This window comes from Tinamus guttatus, unplaced genomic scaffold (genome assembly GCF_059628265.1).
Source record: "Tinamus guttatus ecotype Peru unplaced genomic scaffold, ASM5962826v1 Tinamus_guttatus_pri_ptg000172l, whole genome shotgun sequence".
Classification (NCBI taxonomy): domain Eukaryota; kingdom Metazoa; phylum Chordata; class Aves; order Tinamiformes; family Tinamidae; genus Tinamus; species Tinamus guttatus.
Genome location: NW_028288706.1, coordinates 6,719,467 through 6,726,782, shown reverse-complemented (window position 1 = coordinate 6,726,782; position 7,316 = coordinate 6,719,467).

The following is a 7,316-nucleotide window of genomic DNA, read 5'->3' as shown; positions in this document are numbered from 1 at the left end:
AACAAAACTAAGTTTTTTTTTAAAAAAAAAAATCTATCAGCCTTTGCTTTTATCTCAGCTCCACTTCTGGAAAGAAAGGGCTGCATATCATTTAACAGTTCAGTCTCAAATAATAAAAAAAAATGTGTCTGTGCTGGTTTTCATTTTTTTGTATCTACCGCACTACAGGACATATGACAAGAGTGACATTTTCTCCAAAATGGAAAATGGCACTGTGTCTGTTTTATTAATGCCTGTCAAAATCTTCCTATTTGGCCAAAATGAACACTTAAGAAATTATTACTGTGTTATTTACACAGCAAAAAACTTGCAAAAGTCTGACATACAGTTGCAGAACACTGCCCAAAAATTGCAGGGATTTTTCATATAAACATGGATGACATTGAATTAAAACTTCTATATCTTACCCAGCAAATTGTCTAGACTTTCTTGCACATTATGTCATGATGAAGCATGTTATAACTAGGCTCACGTCTTCAGCAAATATTCAGCAACCTGAATATATACTATGATCACCCATCCCTTCCCTAAATAATGGGATGGGATTCCTGCCAACAAGAAACTATAAACATAGCTGCTCAAAGGATAAAGGTAACTTTTCCTAGGTGACACGTGTATTTCTGGCAACAATCCTATACCAACAGAGACAGACCAAAAATTCCCACGTGTTCAGACAAGGAACTAGCAGCCCTTTTCCTCAAAGAAAACTAACAATCTCTCCAGAAATCTGAGAGTCTTACATGAAAAACCATGGGAAGTTCTGTTTGACAGAGACTGCTTAGCACACGATGATCTTACGAGAACTGGCTTCTGAAGTTTCTTATAAAATATTTAGGAATTAGAACATTCTGTTCTTATGCTCCACTTAAAGACATGGAAATTCAATTCTCAAAAAACAAGACAAACAACAAAAAAAACCCACAATCTTCTACAAGACACCTGGAAGACTAAATTTCCCTCTATAAAATGTTTTACGCTTCCAAACATAGGGAAAAAGCTAAAAAAAAATTTTTTTTCAGAGGATGGCATTTCTCAGGCAATTCTTTTTGAAGAGAAACACAAATTACATTTCCCCATTTCTCAGCTGGTTTCCCAGGGACCCAAGTCTGTCACTGAAGGCTCAGCCACCCAGCAAGCTGGGCAGGCAGCCAGGAAGCTGGAGAGCTGACCGCTGACCCAACCCGCTCGCCAGGTCTTGTGCAGCCTGCAAAGGGAGCGGGAATTTGCAAGGAAAGGTGCGGGTTCTGTGCGATGGGCAGCCCCCAGAAGCAAGCTGTTCTAGTAGGAAACAGCAACCAGCTCAGTGGAAGTGTCGCCAACCAGGAAGGAAAAAAAATGCAGACTAACATGACCTAAAAGTACTTCCATTACTTCTTTCTCTTAGTCCTTTTAAAGAGCTAAAGCATATCCATGAAGGCTTGCTAAGACACTCAAATAAGCCTCAGACAGAACCCTCTGGTGGAAACAGTGACTCCACCATTATTTTATTTCCTCTGAGACTTAAGATGTATTTTATGCCAGATTTTCTATGACAATCCACAAGAAGATATATAGTATAACCTGGAGCCCAACATCTGAAGCCTCTACAGAGCTGTAAGGAAAGTGTTCTTCCTCCATCTCCAAAGTTTGGGGGATACAAAATAGATTCCCCATGCATGGTGGAACAAATTCAAATCTTTGCATTTCATTCTTGAAAAATGCAGATGTTTTCCCCTGCTGCCTGAGAAGATTCAATTCCAAACCTTGAAGTGTTTTTACGGTCTGAACACGGAACCCCGCAGGCTTCCTGCTCGAGGCCGTGGTCACCACAGCTCCACGCGACGCGGTGGCTGCAGGTGTCTGCACGCCCGCGTGCCGAGGGGTGCGAGCGGCCCGCCAGGCTGCACCGCTGCCATGGCGCGCACCCTTCCTCCATTCCCACCCCTAAACGGGGAGAAGCTTCTCCTATCAGATCAGGTGCACAAGGGAGAGGTAAAATCTTGGGTTCAATGTACTGGTAGTTTATAAATTCTTGACCAGTTACAGTTTATGAGAGAAAGACGAATAAATAATCTCTTCCCTCTCTTTGACCTATGGTGAAGTTTAGCATCAGTTTCCCTTTTAAAAAGTTATTTTATTGAGTAAAGAAATTTTGGCAGGTAACAACAGTCATTTGTGAAGGAAAGACAAACAGCCGAAGCTGAACAATCTTGCTTTGGCAGAATGGTGTCCACTCCAGCTTCCAGCAGCAACTGGACAAACCTGTGTTCCCCTTCTGGAGACCAGGGATAGGGACACAAAACAGAGGCTCTTTGGTTAAACGGGCTTAAGAGCCACAGGATAGGTAGAGAGTGGGTCCCTTGCCATTCAAATCATTAACATTCCCTCATCTTGTCATGACAGGGAAAAGAGGTCTCCAAACCAAGCAGACCCATGCTTCTGGATCAAATCCTAGAAGAAATAAATGCCTTCATATGACAAATCGCACAGAATCACAGAGTGGCTGAGGTTGGAAGGGACCCCCAGAGATCATTCAGTCCAACCGCCCTGCTCCAGCAGGGACACCCAGAGCACGTGCCACAGGATAAATCAACAGCCTTAAAATATTCTAGGTAATCCATTCCTATTTGGATAATTTCCTGCTATAACCACTAATCCTCATTTAGAAAATCAAACGTAAATGTCTTGCTTAACTAGCACTTTGCCTGGTATCAAGTTTCTGGAATAACACTTACACCTTTAAGTCCTTTACCTCATTATGTGCCATTATGCCTCGTTAAGGATGACTAAAAAAGGCAAATTCTAGTTATACAAATCTTGAAGCCAAGACAAATGCAAACAGTAAGTTCCGGAATTACAAGGAAACATAACACCATAGTTTACTTAACAATACTGAAAAAAAAAAAAAAAGAAACAAAATTCATGGAAGAACGATTCAGAAGGCTGAATACGCTCTTTTACCAAGATCTTCCCATTTTGTAGAGCATGGCTAGACAGTTCCTCACTGGTGTTGTCTAATTTATTTTTATTAGTGAATTCTTTTCCCGTTTCACATGTTATACACTGCTTCTAAGTGAAAAAGCAGATTGATTTCTGAAACCAAAAGTGAGTTTGAGAGACAGACCAGAGTTAAAATTAGACTAAATTCTGCACCAGGAACTAGGTCTCAATACCTACCACTACTCTTCTACCATCTCTCTCACAGCAGTTTCGACAGAGCTGCAGCAACCTAGGAAGTTTCTTAGAAAATCGAAAAAGCCTGTAAACTGAGGCTACATGAGGAGGCTAAGCAAGAACTACACTTGATAGCATGGTCTTAAATCGACACATTAGCAAGCATGAATCACACACGGAAGTGAAAGACACTTACCTTTTATGCAAATGGTGGTAATTACCTACAAATGCCACCTTCCACTGGGCTTCCATTGTGTTTGTACTGACTCAGCAGGATCAATAGATTAATAAGAGCCACCGATGATGGCATTGTTCTAGCCTTTCCATTTAATACAAATGTTGAAATTCCTCTTCCCTCCCACTGCGCCTCACCTCACCCTCCACAGTAAGCCTATAATCTTTCATATGACCACTTTGTTTCTAAGTTAAATCCCTTCTCTCACCTGTGGCTGCTTAGACATGGAAGAAGACTTTTCTGGGAATCAGCACCTGCTTCACATTTGCCTGCTGTCTCAAACAAGAGGACTCCTGAGTTTAGGCACCTTTGCAAAAAACATGCGTCTGAAAGACGCAAAAAAGAGACCACCATAATGATAGTGTGGTTTATCTTTGGTGCCCAGGCAAGTGCCGTAAGGACTGGGGCACACACTTCAAAGCTTCTGCTTACTGGCAGTGGATGAAAGTTCAAATACCTCATTAATTCTGTGAAATTCATAGAAATCTCCTTAATCTACCACAAATACCTGCTCCTCCATCTAAAGGGCCCCACACAGACATTATTCGTACAGACTGAAATAAGTAACAGAGTAATTTTGCATTATTTAACCTTTTTCCCAGAGATCCCATTGATAAATCTCCCTGCCTTTGGTGCTTTGCTTTTCTTATCTCTAACCTTAGGCTGCCAACTTAATCCTGTAGGAAAACTGAGTGCTGGGTGAAAAGGAACAGAGATATATAACTATTAAAATTAAATATAGTCAACTGAATACTAAAACAGTATATGTAGCAGAGAGAGAAGAAAATAGCAGGAATGGGACGTTGATTATCATGAACAAAAAAAATGCTAAGGAAACCATCATTTTGTACTAGTGCAAGTCAGCCTTGTGAATTTCCAAACTACAAACTATCTCCATCGTTGCATATAACACGACTAAGTCTTGATTTGAAAAACAAGCTCTTGAAGTCTTCTGCTAACCAACATTTCCAGCTACTAGTATTCAGAAGAAGTGTTTGGTTACAAAAAGAAGTATTATTTCAAGCATACCTGTCTGCAATTAATTTTCCATTTTCAATGAACGGCAGCCTACATTAGGTTTACTAGAGCAGTTCTAAAATTTTGCTTTAAAGAAAGCTTGTTTATTCTGTACTTGTAACAAACACCTATGCAGTTTATGTGCAAGCTTCAAATTATAATTTAATGAGAGGTATCAGTTACAGGATCTCATTCACAAGCTCAATTAGAAAATGTTATGAAAATTACACACATGATAATTTTAGATAATAGGAAATATTTTAAAGGTATTCAGTGCTGTTGAGATAAAACAATGCATTGTTCTGTTTGCATTTTCTAGTTCAGCTTCCTCTTAGCATATTGTCATCTCATTAGTATTTGCGCAACCAGATGACCCTGAGGGAAAACAAAAACTATGTAGCAAATCAACTAAGTTAGAAAATAGCTGGGAGGAAGGATTGTTTGCTTTGTTTTAACCAGCAAAGGATCATGTATGAGAACTTTTTTCTAGCTCTCCATAATCCATACAAGGTATTTTCAAATTGCTAGGCATGTAATTTAACATAAACTAAATACAGGATACATTTTTCAGACACTGTAATTTAGATGTGTCTTGTTAGTGTGTTAAAGTTCTCTTCCACAATGACCATACAGATGCTATAGCCCATACAAGTCATAATTAGAGGTCTTTTTCTCAAAAGCAATACCAGGAGCACTTCCTAAAAGCCCTGGTTCCTGTTAGAAGCACCTTGACACCGATCCACTTTCACAGCAGGAATCAAAGTCCTCCTGACTTTCGCACATCCCACACCCTAAACTCTGAAAATTAGAAAACAAAAGATACAAAGGAAAAGAAACTGAACTCCACTGCACTGGACAAAGGACCGATGCATCAGCCCGGAACAGGCACCATTTGATGGCACTGCCTTGCACAAGCACCAGCTGATCTCACTGCCCCATGCCAGGTCCTGCCCATGGGACACTGCCCTGACACGGCACCCACGCGTCAAGCAGTCACCTGAACGTGGCTCGAGGCACAGGCTGCTGCTTCTGCTGCGCAGAGAAAAACCACAGTGCATCGGTGTCAATGGGGGCCAGCACACCTCGCTGCGCCGTGACTGCTCACAGCTGCGCTGCGGCAGGGTGCACTAGGGACAGAGGCTCTGCAATAAACCTTGGGTGTGAAGGCTCGGGTTTTATTTACATCGAGTGTTCTGTAGACTAGGGCCTGATGGAAAAACGTAATGCTGGAGGTGGAAAAAAAAGGGATGACACTTGGGTTGTGAGCCCACGCATTCTCAGGGACTGGCAGAATGTTTGACCAGGAAAAACAAGAATGTTTAGACAAGAAACTTTACTGCCTCTTTAACAAGATGCTTTTGGCTTCTCATCACCTATTGCAACTATGAAAACTGCAGCCTGCTGTTTGAAGAGCTGCACCACTCACCAGCAAGCACTGTCCAACACACGAGGTATAGCAAAGCAAGAACAGGCATCTCTCTGCAAGCGAGCCCAGCAAGGCCGCAATGCCTCGCACATGAGGAGCAGCATCCTGGCTAAACATATCAGGGCCAGATGAAAATTGCTGTGACAGCTGATCCTGCATGGGCTCAACCCTTCCAGACGGAGAGAACAAAAGCTCTTCTGTGACTAAGGGGAGCCAAGGCTGCGTGTGCCATGAGGCGCTGCTCTGGGGGCCTGCTCGCCCCGGGCTGGCGGACACAGGGTGCATCTGCGTGTGCCCACGCAGCCCAGCCCCAGACGGTGCATTCCTCTAAATGAGCAGCGAGCGCTAGAAATCTGCAGGAGCCTCCTGGGCCTTTCCAGGTGCCTCTGCCAGCCCTGAAGGGTGGGGAAACCACTTCCCACCCCACCATCAGAGCGCTGGCGCAACCTCTGCTCAGACCACCACTGTCCCCACAGGCGAGCACCTCCCTAGAGCCAAGCCCCTAGTGAGAGCCGCTGCTGGGGAAATCACCCCAGAAACCCGGGCAGAACCCGCATAGCCACAGTGGCAGTGTGGCACAGCCCCCAGCCCTCGACCCGCGGACACCAGCCCCTTACCTGCCGGCCCAGGAGTGCGGCCTGGCCCCGCTCGCTCCGTGCCAGGTGCCTGCGCCAGGTACCTGGGGACAGGCACCCTGGGGACGGCCACTCGTCCTGGCTCCTCCCGGAGCCCCGGTCCCGCCCCCATCCAGGCTCAGCCAGAGCCCGGTACCTCCCGGAGCCTAAGTCCTCACTGCTTATGGTTTAGAAAGAAAAAAAAATAGTGTCTTTTTCTCTTTACCTGTGGTAGAATATTTTGCCTGATGTACACTTGATCTCGAAGCTATTTGCTTTCCTTCCCCTCCCCTGATATAAAGTACACTTTGTTCTTGACCTGCGTTGCAATAAGACAGAAAGAAATGATTCCTAGACTTGGGATGTGTTACCTTCACCATTGGATTAATCATTTGTAGAGCAGAGATAAAGAAGGATCTTGACCCTGTATCTTTTTAGCTTTTACAAGAAGGCCTCATTTAAAGGTGAAAAAAAAAATTAGTTTGCACTGTTGTAGGCCATAAACAGCGGCAGCTCTTGGGGGGGAAATTTAATACTGTCTCTGTTTTCTTGTACTCTGAAGAGAACACCAAATGATTTTTTCTCCTTTGGCGAGATATTGATTTTGCTGCTGATATTCCTTGCCCTCTTCCCCTCCCTACATCTTCTTTTCAAGCAGACACGGACAAAATTATGGCCTGGACAGACCTACATATGGGGACCAGGCAGCGTGCAGTACAGATAACACAATGAAGGGCTGGTATCCTGGTGCCTTTCGCTCACACACCAAAGCTCTGCTCTTCTAATGCTCTAATGCTCTTCTAAATTTATTAAATGAGAAAGTCAGACCATCATCATGGGAATCTTTGTCATCTGTGCTAGATTCTCAGCA